Source organism: Hippopotamus amphibius, chromosome 5 (assembly GCF_030028045.1).
Source record: "Hippopotamus amphibius kiboko isolate mHipAmp2 chromosome 5, mHipAmp2.hap2, whole genome shotgun sequence".
Lineage (NCBI taxonomy): Eukaryota > Metazoa > Chordata > Mammalia > Artiodactyla > Hippopotamidae > Hippopotamus > Hippopotamus amphibius.
In genome coordinates, this window is record NC_080190.1 from 20,531,769 (window position 1) to 20,547,764 (window position 15,996).

Sequence of the window (15,996 nt, forward strand, 5' to 3'; positions counted from 1 at the left end):
ACTGGACTACTTTCTCAGACCATATAAAAAATAAATTCAAAGTGGATTAAAGACTTAAATGTAAGACCTTAAACCATAAAACCTTTAGAAGAAAACAAGCAGTACACTCATCGACACTAGTCTTAGAAATATTTTCTGTATATGTCTCCTCAGGCAAGGGAAACTAAAGCAAAAACAAACAAATGGGACTACATCAAACTAAAAGTTTGCATAGTGAAGGAGACTATCAATAAAATGAAAAGGCCACCTACTGAATGAGAGTAGATATTTGCAAATGATAAATCTGATAACCAGTTAATACCCAAAATATATAAAGAACTCATGTAACTCAATGCCAATAAAACAACCTGATTAAAATATGGGCAGAGGACCCGAACAGATATTTTCCCAAAGAAGACACAGATGGACAAAAGGTACATGAAAGGATATTCAACATCTTTAATCACCAGGGAAATGAAAATCAAAACCACAATGAGATATCACCTCACACCTGTCACAATGGCCGTTATCAAAAAGACAACAAATAATAAGTGTTGGTGAAGATGTGGAGGAAAAGGAATCCTTGTGCACTATTGGAGGGAATGTAAATTGGTACAGCCACTATGGAAAACAATAAGGAGGTTCCTCAAAAAATTAAAAATAGTACTACCATATGATCCAACAATTCCACTCCTGAGTGTTTACCCAAAGAAAACAAAACTAATTTGAAAAGATATATGCATCCCTATGTTCATTACAAAATTGTTTATAATAGCCAAGATATGCAAACAACCTAGGTGCCCATCGAATAGATGAATGGATAAAGATAATGTGGTATATACAATGGAAAATCACTCAGTCATAAAAAAGAATGAAATCTTATCATTTATGACAACATGGATGGACCTAGAGGGTATTATGCTAAGTGAAATAAGTTAGACAAAGACAAATACCATATGATTTCACTTATATATGAAACTAAAAAAACAAATGAACAAACATAGTAAAACAGAAAGAGTCATAGATGTAAAGAACAGGTGGTTGCAAACAGAAGTGGAGGAGAAGAGAAATAGGTGAGGGAGATTAAGAGGTACAACCTTTCAGTTACAAATTAAATGAGTCACAGGTCTGAAATGTACAGTATGGTGAATGTAGTCAGTAATTACATAATATCTTTATGGTGACAGATGGTAGCTAGACTTATGATGATTATTTTGAAATGTATAGAAATATCAAATCACTATGTTGTGTACCAGAACTAACACAGTCCTGTAAGTCAATTAAACTTCAAAAACAAACAAACTGAAAGAAAAAGAGATCAGATTTGTGGTTACCAGAGGCAAGGCATAGGAGGAGGGGAGATCAGATGAAGGCAGTCAAGAGGTATAAACTTCCAGTTATAAGATAAAGAAGTACTAGGGATGTAATACACAACATGATAAATATGATTAACACTGTTGTATGTTACATATGAAAGTTAAGAGAGTAAATCTTAAGAGTTCCCATAACAAGGAAGAAAGTTTTTTTCTACTTCTTTAATTTGTACAAATCTTTAATTCATACCTATATCAGATGATGGATGTTCACTAAATCTATTGTGGTAATCATTTTAAGATGTACGTAAGTCAAATCATTATGTTGTACACCTTAAACTTACACAGGGCTGTATGTCAATTCTATCTCAATAAAACTGCAAGTAAAACAAGAAAAACTATTGACAAAATACAAGTTTTGAGCACAGATTCCATTTCATTGTTGGCCTTAGACTTAAGAAAAAAAAAAGGTATATTTATGGCTACAGAATATAATGTATATAATGCAACCCCAACAATGTTGTTATATAAACAACAAAAAATGGGAGAGGAAATGGACTGAGGTATGCTTACACCTTTATACTACACTGCTTTATACTGCTTTATATGTTTAAGTATACACCAATTGTTATATAGCTCAATCTATGTCTTAATCTCTCAGCTATAAAAGATGAGGAAATAAGCATAAAGCTATAATAAACAGAGATGAACTAAAGACACTCATTAAAGGAAAAAGTCTGATATTAGATCACAAAACAAAATATAATTATGCATACTAGATTCACCCCCACCCCACTCAAATTTGAAAGGATGAAAAGAAAATACAGGCAGATTCTGTATGTTCAAAATAACATAGGCATTATATATGCACAAGGATTTTCACTGTAGCACTATATGTAACAACAATATATTCAAATAACCTAAATGTCCATCACCGAGGGCCTGGTTATATAAATTATTTTTTATTCAGTGAAATACTATATAATTATTTAAAAGAATGGGGCAACAACCATGTACTGGTATTAAACAATCAAGATAATAAAGCATACTGGCTAATAGCAAGGACTCTGTAGACAGACTGCTGGAGCACAACTTACAGCTCCACAACTTACTAGCATTTTACTTAAAGTTTCTATGCCTCAGTTTCTTCCTCTGTAAGAAGGGGATGAATAATATTATGTATCTCTCAAGGTTGTGATGAAGATTAATAATGAAATGCTTGTTAGAATAGGGCCTAGAACATACAAAGCACTGCATAAGTATTAGATTAATTATAGCTAAGTGAGGAAAACCCAGCTTTGGAACAGCATAGTATGCTACCATTTATGAAAAAAATTAATATATACATATATGCTTATATATGTATAAATTATCTGTGGAGGTACACACAAAACTGATAGTGGTTTCCTAGGAAGGGAAATCAGGCAGAAGAGGTTTCAGAGTGGGAGAGAGATTTGCTTTATGTGTCTGCATCTTTTGGACTTTGGGTTATAAGCGTATATTGACCAGATAAAAATCAGTTCTTAAATTACCCTTAAAAATCTTAAGGAATCTAGGATGACTGAACACAATGCCATTTTTCTGATCAGTTCTCTGACTACCATGCCTAAGGTACATTTACTCAGATCAAAGGTCATAAATAGCAAACTCTCAAATATAAATGTATTTCTTCAAAGTATCTTCAAAAGTTCAGATGTTTAATATGTTAGTACATAATATACAAAAGGAATTTATCTTTGGAGACAACACTAAAATACAAAAAAAGGTGTTCACAGCAATGTGCATATAAATAGCAAAACATCAGAAATAACCTACATGTACATCAATAGTCTCAATAAATCATGGTGCCACAAAATGGAGTATCATTCATACTTTTAAAATGATAGCATACACATAGTATAGATTTATGTATAAAATTATAATTTTGCACATAAATGATAAACAGTAAATTATGGACTCTTTCTATACAAGAATACAGATATACTTCATTCCTTTTCCTTGCTATACTTTGTAGTATGACTACACCATAATTTACTTAATCATTTGCATATCAACTGATATTTAGGTTGCTTCTATTTGCCTTTTTTCTGGCCAGTACAAATAATGCTTCAAATTGAACTTAAATCTTCATACACAGGAACCAGTATTTCCTGAAGGCACATTCCTGAAAGCAGAACTGTTTGGTCAAAACTTATGTGCACTTTAAATATTTATAGGTAGTTCCAAACTGTCTTCTTCCAAAGAGACTGCATCAATTTACACTCTCCCAATCTTGCCAATTATTATTTTCTCATTTTTATCAATCTGATGTATGAAAAATGATGTATTATCTAATCTATATTTCCTTGATTAGTGAGGGTGAACAAATCTTTCCATTCTTCCACTGTCTGTGGTATGCACACAAAATATAGACCACAGCTACATTAGGTTTAACACACATCGTGGTTTAAATTTTTCTTAATTTGCCAATATTTAATAATTGGGAGCTTCACAAATTCAGACCTCTACTTCTCATTTAAAAAAAATCAAAAAATGTGGGCACCACTGGGTCAACATTTCTTTTTATATGTATGTATAAATTTATTTATTTATTGGCTGCACTGGGTCTTTGTTACTGTGCGGGCTTTCTCTAGTTGTGGCGAGTCGGGGCTTCTCTTTGTTGTGGTGCACAGGCTTCTCATTGCGGTGGCTTCTCTTGTGGAGCACAGGCTCTAGGCACTCAGGCTTCAGTAGTTGTGGCGCATGGGCCCAATTGCTCTGCGGCACATGAGCTCTTCCTGGACCAGGGCTCAAACCCAAGTCCCCAGCACCAGCAGGCGGATTCTTCACTACTGCGCCACCAGGGACACCCGAGTCAACATTTCTTAATGACAAAAAGCAACTGGTGCTGGATAGAGGTTGTGTCCACCAGTGTTCTCCAACTCAACAATCTCATATGTTATCCTTACTGAGTTCACTCACTTATGTTACCTGCCTGATCTCCTGTAGGAATTTAAGTTTAGCACTCCATTACTGTTGAGTTATTTAGTTATATACTAGTTATCAGAATTCTTCCTGTGAAGGTGATATAAATATATATATATACAAATATATATATGTAATTACATATATTTCTCTCTCGATGATTTTTAACTTAATCATATTATTCATAAATAAATAAGTGTGTGTGTGTATAAAAAATGTTAAAGTCTAAAAAACACCCATCAAATGATAGCAACATTTATCCTTGGTTATTAGGATGGCTTTCACCTCTATTTATCTCTATTTTTTAAAAATATATACAATAAGCATTCCCTCCTTTTATAATCGGGGAGGGGAGAAAAGTTATGTTCACTTTGAAAAAGAAAATGATAGCTTGGTTATGTTCACTTTTTTTTTTTTTTTTTTTTTTTTTTTTTTGGTGCACGGGCTTAGTTGCTCCGTGGCATGTGGAATCTTCCCAGGGCAGGGCTCAAACCCGTGTTCCCTGCATTGGCAGGTGGACTCCCCACCACTGCACCACCTAGGAAGTCCTATGTTCACTTTTAAACTGACAAAGGATAATAAAATTATTTATAAAGAAAACCTGAATATATAACACAAGAGGAGCTCAACATAATAATCAAAGTCCATGCAAATTAGTCTACAATAGCTCATGAGGAACTAAATATATCCAATACTTCAGATTTGAATTTTAATGTACATTGTTTTTACAAGAGATATTCAAAAGTGCCAGGAGTGATCTGATTCACATTGAAGTTATAAACCAAATTTTTGAATATTGACAGTTCAGAAACCAGTTTTTTCCTCCAATTATGAATATTTCAATTTTTATAAATATAAAAACTATATTTACATTCAGGCAACATTTTATTTAATACATATTAAATGCTATGCACTGTACAAGGTGCTAAGTATGCAACAATAACAAGGCACAGTCCTTACCTGTAAGCTCACAAACAAGTGGAAAAGGCAAAAACATAGTGTGTAAGAGCTGTTGCATCACAAAAAGAAGGCATTTAAACCAGCCTTGGAGTTTGGGGGACTCAAGAAAGGATTCTTCTTAAAAGAGATAACATATAAGGAGAAATCAACTAAAAAGAGTGGGAGGGAGTGAGGAATCCTGGAGTTATCCGGACTCCTGTCTCCTTCAACTTTCATATCCTAACAATCACCACCAAATCCTACCCATTATTCCCATAAAATTTCTCCTGACTCTTCAACTTCTCTTCATTCTCATTGCCACTACCGCATTCCAGGGTACACTGAATACTCTCCTCTAACAGATGTGTAACTGGTCTCATGACATGCACTCCCCATCCTGCTCCTAATATAATCACTACATTGTAATTAGAGTGATCTTTCAAATATTCAAACCTAATCAAGCAACTGTCCAATTTAGAACACTTGGAGGGGAGAGTGGGTGGCCCCACCAACATAGCCCTCAAGATAAAATCCAAAATTCTTAGTAATTATGAAGCCTTTCAAGATCTGGCCCCTGATTTCTCCTGCCGTAACTCCAACATTCCCCACCTTGTCCTCTGGTCACATGAACTTCTTTCAGATCCCATAGCAAGTCCTGCTATCTCTTGTCCCCAGGACTTTGTATGAGCTATTTCATTCCACCAGAAACAGGTTTACAAGGACTTCTCCAGTGGCGCAGTGGTTAAGAATCTGCCTCCCAATGCAGGGGACATGGGTTCGAGCCCTTGTCCAGGAAGATTCCACATACCATGGAGCAACTAAGCCCATGCGCCACAACTATTAAGCCTGCGCTCTAGAGCCCGAGAGCCACAACTACTGAGCCCATGTGCCACAACTACTGAAGCCCTCGTGCCTAGAGCCCATGCTCCACATGCAACAAGAGAAGCCACTGCACTGAAAAGCCCTCACACCGCAAGGAAGAGTAGCCCCCGCTGGCAGCAACTAGAGAAGGCCCATGTGCAGCAACGAAGACCAAATGCAGCCAAAAATAAATTAATTAATTTAAAAAATACATTAAAAAATAATTGTATACAATCAATTAAAATAAGAAAAAAGTGGTGGCCAATTAAAAAAAAAGAAAAGAAAAGAAAAGAAACAGGTTTACAGTTCTTCACTGAGCTAACTCGACGTGTCCCTCAGATCTCAGCTTAGGGGTCAGGGAAGCCTTTCTTGACTACTCAAAAGCCTTTCTGAATATTGCCTCCCCTCTCTTGTGCTCCCTCTTAAAACTTACCCTATCAGAATATTTTTCACACTGTATCATGCTTGTCAGGTTAGTTGTCTGACTCCCTCATTTAAAGTAGTGGGAAAACAGAGCCTTCTGTCTTTTACACAATTGTATCCCAGTAGTTATAAATAATACCTAGCAGTTATATTTACTGAAAGAATTATAAGTATTTGTTAACTTGGTTTTATCTACCCTACTAAATAGCAGCCTCCTTACAATTTATACTCTAAAGTACTTTACAACTTCAAAGATACTATGAACTTTTTATTAAGCACACAATAAGCATGCAGTAAAAACTTGCTGAAGACAGTTGAACAACAAGCAAAGACAAAAACCTTGTCTCATTGCATAGTTTCCCTATATTCTACTTAAAATTAACTCTAAATCACACAGATTTTTTAATGAATACCTAAAAATGGCAAGATTTCAACTATTTTCCTTTGCTTATAAAGATCTGAAGTGCTCTTTATTCTTTTACATAGTTTAAAGGACAATAAATTGCTCTCCCTTCCAAATCACATGAAGCTATATATTTCTGTAGTTCAAGAGTTAAAAAAGGAACCTTCAAAACTGGAAGACCAAAGATCAAGAAAGTACACAAAATTAACAAGTACACGGGAATGTTATTGTTCAGAGAGAAATGGAAAAACACATCCTTAAACAGCATAAGTGAACACAAGGTGAGAATAGTTTTCATGGAGGCTAAAGAAATAGCTGTAAATAAAAAACTAAAATGCTCTATATTAGTCCATGTTAATTAGAATCATGCCAAGAGGGTAACAACTCATTGAACCTCTAAATTCATTCAAAATTCTTCCTCCTTTGGTAAGCAGGCAAGATGAAATAGTTTGCACTGACACAAGAGAGTGACTAAATTTTATATAGCAGCCAATACATGAGAGTTTTTCAAGTAATCTGGTGATTCTTCTTACCAGAAAGCACAAGACTTATTATGTAATTTTGATTCTGAGCAAACAAAAGTTTTGAGCAAAGAATTGAAAATTTCAGACTTCCCTGGTGGCGCAGTGGTTAAGAATTTGCCTGCCAATGTGGGGGTCACAGATTCGATCCCTGGCCCAGGACGATCCCACATGCCACGGAGCAACTAAGCCCTTGTGCCACAACTACTGAGCCCACGCACTACAACTACTGAAGCCCACACACCTAGAGCCCGTGCTCCATAACAAGAGAAGCCACTGCAATGAGAAGCCCCGCTCACCAACTAGAGAAAGCCCGCATGCAGCAACAAAGACCCAACACGGCCAAAAAAAAAGAATTGAAAATGTCTGTTTACTCAACCTAAAAGTCAAGCCATAATTGAGATTACAGCTCTCTTGTACAATACTTCAACTCACTATATATATAAACTGCAAGATTCTCCAGCAAAATAAAAGGCAGGGTGGGGTATGGGGGATTTAAATGTCTCAATATAACTAAAATATAATAATAAACATCAAATATCTTGACCAAACTTTATCTGAGAAGCTCTTACACCACACACTCTCAAAAACAAAGATTTGTCTCTGAATATTTGTTTAAGCTGCCTTTCTTTCCAAGGAAACCAAAACTTGTCACACAGAACCTAAGTATTCCCAAAATACACTTTATTCTTCACTTAACATGGGCTAATTGGCAATAAATCAAAAGCTAGTTACCTGATTATCAGTGTAAAGCAAAAAAGATAAAATGTAATTGCTATCTTAGGTTATATGCACTAAGGTGACTACAGTATTCAAAAAGTATTTTCAACTTAAACAAATGATTTTCAGTACTTTTTAAGCTAAAAATTAATTACATTTAACTGCTTTGTTTTTGTATGTAAAAACCCACACATTCCTTCACTAGGCTTTACCTGATTATAAATCCATTACTCATTCTATAAACTATTTTTCAGAAACTATCAGAAAAAATTATAAATAAAAATAAATTTACTACACATAGCAAGATTAGAAGAGTGTGGTCTCATGGTAGATATCTTACATTTAAGAATCAGTATTTAGTAAGTTGCCATTACTATAAAACAAATAGTCTTTCTCACATTCACACATTCCATTTTTTGAGACTATTTAGATGAAGACCGTATGTTTAACTAATTATTTATATAGTCATCCTAATAGCTGTTAAAATAGGATTTACATCATGCATTTGGGGCCTTAAAAATATAATCTCATTATCTCTGTATTACATTTTTTTAAATATCTGAAAGCAAAAAAATCCGCCTCTTACAAGATCAAAAGAAATACATTGAGCAGCCAAGCCCAATTTAACTTAAGGTTAATGAAGAATTTCTCCCATCATAAGCTACTCTAAATATTCAAAGGCAGACCTTGCTTATAGTTTTGAATATACATTTTAAAAAAAACATTTATTTTTGTAATTTAACACATTAAATCTAACCAGTTCCCAACTGATATGTACTATCTACTATCGTGTGACTATATGCAAAATATGATTGCAAAATATGACTCCCACATAGTTTACAGAAGCTTTGATGCAAAAAATTCTTACACCACAAACATATAAATCCCATTTAGTAATTTGCAGGTTTCAAGTGATATATTACTTACATTATGCCAGAATGAAAAAACATTATTTGGCCATACTTCAATTACTCTCAGAAGCAACTCAAATATTATCAAATTGTTAGTTATAAAAACTGGGTAATGTACAGTCAGAAAAAAGATGTGTCAATTAATAAATTATTTTTTTAGACATTAATCTACATTTGTGGATTATTCATTTTCAAAGAATTTGAATAAAATATAGCAAAACTTCAATTACATAAAACAATTTCAACTTTCTTTGATAAAACAAAAATCTTCAAAATCTTGCCACAGGATCATTATTATTATATCAATTATCACAATGTGTGTGTGGGGGTGTGTGTGTGTGGGGGTGTGTGTGTGTGGAAATGTCAGGTGTAAGTGAGCTCCAGTTGAAAAAAGGCCAGATAAGTTTTTTATATTTTTGTATGTAGATAATTAGTTATGCATTAAAGCATTATTGACAGAGCTGACTCTATAAAAAATACAGCTAACCTTTAAGGCAAATTTATTAAGTCCTTCCTTTTTCATATCACAAAAATCTTTAAACTGAAACATTTAACTCTAATATCCATTTGCCTGATATTATAATTAGTATAGATCAACTCAGTCCCTTTTTTAATTAACAAAATAAGCTGGTAAAAGTATGTTTTATCAAATGCCTTGACAATATACTATCTTGAACAATGGATATAAACTAGCAGATTTCATTCTTTACAGTTTGTTTCTAATCAGTTTCAGTATCTGGTTCTCACAGTCTGCCAATGCTGCAACATTTGAGTTGCACAACATTCTGGGGGAAATGTTTAAAACTATATCCACTGAAATATTTAAGTTCTGTACACAAGCATCATGGAAATGTTTACATTAGAGTTGTCAAACTTTATAAATAAAAATATTAATACATTTTAATAGAATTTTTTTAAATGTTTGTGTTTCAAAAGTAGTGACTCCATTTTTAAAAAGTCATTTTTCTCAAGCCCCAAAACAATTCTTGTTTTTCATGCCTTATTTGCAACCTAAAACATTACTACCTGATTTATGTCACTCACTTGCGCACTCACCATCATTATATTGATCATCTTTAGGTTACTGCCCAACTGAAAGCCCAACACAGTCTCACCTGTTTTGGAGCTTCAATACACTTTGTTCCTGTCCTAAATAATCATGCTCTGTGTGTACTACTATAAGCTATTATATAACAGGAGGTGGGAAAAATTAAAAAATACTGCAGCATCACAAGCCATTTAGCATGCTGACTTTCCACAGTTGCTTAGTGGGTGTTTTGAAACTAGGCCATATTTCTAGTATTAAGAACGTCAAATCCCTACTTCCAAAGTAGAGCAATAAATATTTTCAAGACTAAATCATAAAACCTTACTATTTTAAGCTGTCTGGTATATAAGCATCCCATTTCTATGAGTTTAAAACTATAATTAACACATGGTAGATAAACCAATATTTGTTTTAGCAACAAAATAACAAATAACTAGCTCTCACCTATCCTTATATAGTCAAAGAGAATTCAATAGATTACAAAACTAAGACAAAATGCAATTTATTTTAACCAGAACTAATGCCCTTTAGTGACACGTCAAATTCTTTATCCCAGAAGATATAAAAAACAAAGCTGAATTAAATATAATCTATTTCAGGTCACCCAAGCTGTTACACTCTACGGACTTCTAGCAAAGAAGTAATTATGACCTCCAATCTAATTTTTCCAGTCCAGGTTACCAAGAAATGCCAAAATTAAATAAACAAATAAAACTTACTCTAACAGTTTAAAAGTTGTGGAAATACTTATGTCATTTTGTCATATTGCAACAGGTAGTTTTTATTCAAAATTGATAAACATGTTGTTAACTCAATTTTACATATTTCACACCTCAGTACACAAAGAAACACATCGTAGGTATAAAATCTACAAACTGTAAGGCAGTAACAATATACTGCACTGACTCAGTACTTTCAGACAATTATTTGCTTCAACTTAATTTTACTCAATACTTACAATATTTATTACCTTTCATCTCCTTAAGCAAATCTTCCCAATAACAAAAAGTTACCACATTAAGATTCTTAATTCTATCAATTTAGATGGAAACCTTTCTGAAATATAATACATGCTCGTGTCATCTTTAACAAAATTTAAAGATTAAGCAATTAATCTCTTCATCATGATCTTACATTGTTGTTTTTGCTCTACTGTTCTACATATAAAACAAATGGCATCTTAAAAGATTTTAAGTGTTTATTCCATTAATTTGTCTTAAACTGCTATATTTTTTAAATGTCATATCTGCTTTTTAGGTATTTTACCCTCTTATTTTCAACTTTCATATGGCCTCAAGGAGTACCCTAGTCCTTTTTACATTTGGTTACCAAACTTTTTAGAAGTGTACATTATAAGAATTTAAAGAGCCCTCAATTAAGGCCTAGGGGGTTCTAAGAGCAGGAAATGTGTTTAAGAGCAAAAGCACTATGACATCTCTTTGTCCTTTTTAATGGCCTATTTGTTTGGCAGCCCTAGACTATTAATCTAAACTAATTTTCTATTAGGAGCCTACAAGGTCAGGACATTGTATACTGGAGAAATGGTAGTAAAGAAGGCAGACATACTTGGTGCTCACCATGAAGCTTAGAGTCTAGCAAAAAAGAAAGACATTAAACACATCATTACAAAAATAATGAGTATTATAAAAAGGAAATACAGGTGGTAAGGGACCTTAAAACAAGCGAACCTAACTAGAGATCAAAGGCCTACCAAAGGATGTAATAGTGAGGCCTGAAGGGCAATTAGGAGGTTAGCCAGGTGAAGAGAGCCTGGGGTTGTATCCAAGGAGATGATACAGAAAGTTTTAGTTCCTAAAAAATAGCCTTGAGATAAATGAGATGTTATACATAAGGTAACTGCTAAAATGTGGAAATTTTAAAAAGGAATTTCTCAGATTTCTATAATGAAAATAGGAAGGATGAAGACAAAACAAAACAACAACAACAAAAAAACGGAAATACAAGAATGTTTTAAAGTGGGAAACTATGGCACTCTGGGGGGAATGAAGTTTGGAATGACAGAGAAGGTCCCTCACTGTACCCTCAAATAAGTATTAAATCATACTGTATGAAAAATTACTTAATATTTAAGTTCAGAGAACTTTTAAATCATATAAAGCCATACAAAGACTTTCACCAGGATATAACTGCTGATCATACAGTCTGATTTACCTAAAGCAAAGAATGGCACTCTGAAATAAGTATGGAAAGAGGTTGCTTTTAATGTTCTCAGAAGAGTGCATTTTAAATGTTTGTATAATAAAAACTTACCATGAGTTTTAAGGAAGTAAATTCATCAATGTTACTCTTAACACAATGTATAAATGCTGAGAAAAATATATTTAAATATGATTTTGAAACATTTTATCATTATCCAAGTTCTAAGCCTCAGAATTATTCCACATTAGGCTGATATGCTCTTCTTGTAGTTAATTAAAATATCAATGGAAAAATGTACATAGTTAAAAGTTTTAAAAAATAATTTGGAGCAGCTCCCCAACATTAATGCAGATCCATAGTTCAAGGCCCAAATTAAATGAGGCACACAAGACATAATCTCTAAAAATAATAACTTTAATGAAAGCCTACTCTATCACTTAAAATACTAGCTCATATCTGGACTCCAAATTGTTATTCCCTGAAATTCTCCAAATGGACCTTAACATTTCTAACTTCTATGCTTTTTCTACCTTCTACCTGTCCAACTTATTCTTTAAGAGTTAGTTCAGGTTGTATCCTTCAGTAAGCATTGCTGGTTATACATACAGTCTGAATTTAACTCATCTGAGTTCTTCAGTGTATACTGCTATCAAAGCACTTGTCACACTGTAAAACAATTAACTACTGCTTGCCTGGGTTCATGCAACAAACCATGAACTTACTGAAAGCAGGAAACATAGTATATTTATCCCTCTACCCTCACAGTACAGGACACACAAGGCACTCAGTAGAAGGTCTATGACATCAGGGAGTATGAAACTAGTTAATAAGAAATATTTATAGAACAAAATTTACAAGTTAACTTAAAGACTATCTGCAAAATTGTAAAAGTCCTGAAAGCAGGAAGGACTGTTACACAACACAAAACTGGAAACTGAGAAAGCCCAAATTTAACTGATGAAATTAACTCCAAATTCTAGACATTATCCGTGTCAGAACAAGTCATTTCCACTTTACGTCCAAGACATCAGAAAAATTAAAAGAAAAAAGATTTATCTGTCAACTGTGAAATTATTTAACTAAATTTGCAGGATTTATAAGTAGTGTTTGAGGGCAAATAAAATGCTTAAATTGTGTGTTCACAGTGCTATGAACATTAGAAGATAGATATGCCAAAATATTGATACTTCATAAAAGTCTTTCAGGTTCATTTCACATAGGGACCAATTATACCCTCTTTTAAGGTCAACTGTAATGTTTTAGCTTCAAGAAATATGTTCATTCTTTCCGATAAAAGAACCTCTTTACCTTTTACAGCATGAACTACTTTTTACAATCAGTTCTGATCTTTAGAAAAGCTGGAATGAGATATATAATGTGAAATATCTAATTAGTTCTTTAAATCTTGCTAATGGTAATATAATATTTTCTCAAAAAGCATGTGTTACCAACATCTCAAAAGCTGAAGAGCCCTTTGTAATCAGAATACTCTTTTCATGTTAGAACTTTGATTTGCTAAGTTAAAGATGATGTGCTAAAAAACTGGGAATGAGGAGAAAATGCCAAAGTCAGAAGGAACATTAGTTTACCTTAAAATAATGCAACTACATATTTTAGAACATAAATCAGTTGCTGAGACTTATGCATGCTCTTTTCTACCTACACTGGTTGACAATTACATTTCAGAGCACTCTATATCAACTTCAAGCACACTGTAGGTCACCTTGTAACTTAGAAACATCATATTTTAAAAGTCAGGGTAGTTAGGAAAATATAAACTTTTAACTACTACATTAACAGAAAAAAAAATATTTCCAGAAAGATCTATAGCACATAACTGATACAATGTAAAATTCAGAAGACAGGAACAGCAAATTTGACTTATATACTTTTGCCACTTAAAGCTTTAGCCTTAAATTACTCAATATACTACGCCTAACGCATAATATGTAATGTATGAAATGTAAGTCTAACAATAAGCAAAAATAGCAACCAATTTAGTATCTGTAGTACTCTTTTCTCAAGTGCCACATAAAAGAATTTTATCACTCTGCTGCTAAATTATAGCCAATTTCTCTCCAGCTCATCTATAACAAAGTATTTACTAACTACCCACTAGTCTTATGCTATAGACCTCAGTGCTCACTGAAGGACTTGAAGTCAACTTGTTTTTCTGTTATTGTTTTTATTGTTTTGGGGTGTTTTGGTCTCGTTTTGTTTTACTACTATAAGCACAGATTCTATGCTTTTTCATTCATGAATGATACATGAATGATATAGTGAACTGAATCTTATAAAGATATAGTCTTTCATTTAATCTTCCATCTCCAAAAAAATTCAACCTTACATCTGCATGTCCAGGTTAGTGTATATTTTTAGTAAAAAACACAACAGATTTAGATTCTTTCCTCATAAATGATATTTAAAATCTAAAAACTATTTAAACTGTTTAAAGAACACAAGTCTTACTGAAATATTAAATTACACAACAAATATTGATTATACAGCATATTTTTAAAACAAATATGAGTGCAATTTAACTGCCTGGATAACAAAGAATTTCAATTTTATCCACGCTTCCCATGAAAATCTATATACGTAAGCCAAGGCAAAAAAATATACCAGCAGCTATTCAGAAGCCATCTTTGGGAGCATTCCACATACAATTCCTGTTTATATCTGTCTCTAACGTGGGACAAGCCCTGTCCCAAGTCACCTGAAGAAACAATAATATTTAAAAAGTATAATTCCAGCAAGCATAACAAAAGAATTTATAATTTTAGTGTTCCTTTTGAAAAAATGAAATGTTTCAAATTTCTGACTGGTTTCTAGTTCACAAGTTGTATGTGTCTTACTTGCTACAATTAGCAAAATGCAGCCCTGACCAACTTTACGAATACCATAGTTTAAAAAAAAAAAATCCAGCTGCAAGTTATTAATGTATTTCTTAATATCACTCTTTAATCCATAACAATTCATAACAATTAAAAGAAAATCTTAAAAATCTGAAAACTGTATTAACAATCAGAAAACAAATGCCAACCTGAGATAAATGTTTTCTTCAAAAACTGAACAAACACTGGGAAAAAGTAGTAACTTTAGAGATAGGCCAAGTCCATATCACCAAACTGGCATTTCAAGAATATAGTTTTGTATGTTAGCTTTATGTTACATTTAAGCCATTTGAAAGTTACAAACCTTAGACAAAGCCTTTATTTCTCTGTGGTCTATTTTTAAATGCATATTCATAACTAAATAGAACTTTTATAGTGTACCTGATGTCCAAATCAGTATTTAAAAGATTTATCGCATTCAGTCTAAGATCCTTATGTAGGGAATGGCCATTTACATACTTATTCCTAATAATTCTTGTCACTGTCACATAGAAAACATCAACATTTGACAAATTCAAACCGTGAACATAAGCATACTGAATGTTACAAATTGTACCCAATAGCTAAGTCTCTTCCAACGCACAGTAACAAAGAGTTACAACGGCTAAGGCACATAAAGGTGAAGACAGAGATTAGCAACTAATAAACCGAGGTCTTTAGAATTAATACAATCTTTCAGTGTTGATGCTACATTTAGATACAAAAATACTTGGTTACACGAGTGTACCCTAGCATTCTGAAAAACATAAAAAATAGTTTTAGATACAATTATCCATTACTCTGAGTAGATACGAGAAAGTGCTGACATTTATGAAGAAGTGTACAAAACTGCACAGGTGTAAGCTTAGATATAGACTGTT

At 33.1% G+C, this 15,996-nt stretch overlaps 1 protein-coding gene across 7 annotated transcripts in view; it reads right to left on the reverse strand.

Moving 5' to 3' along the window:
• The window catches only part of SHOC2 (SHOC2 leucine rich repeat scaffold protein), a 100,946-nt gene that overhangs the window by 82,871 nt on the left and 2,079 nt on the right, over window positions 1-15,996 (reverse strand). The window lies entirely within an intron of this gene.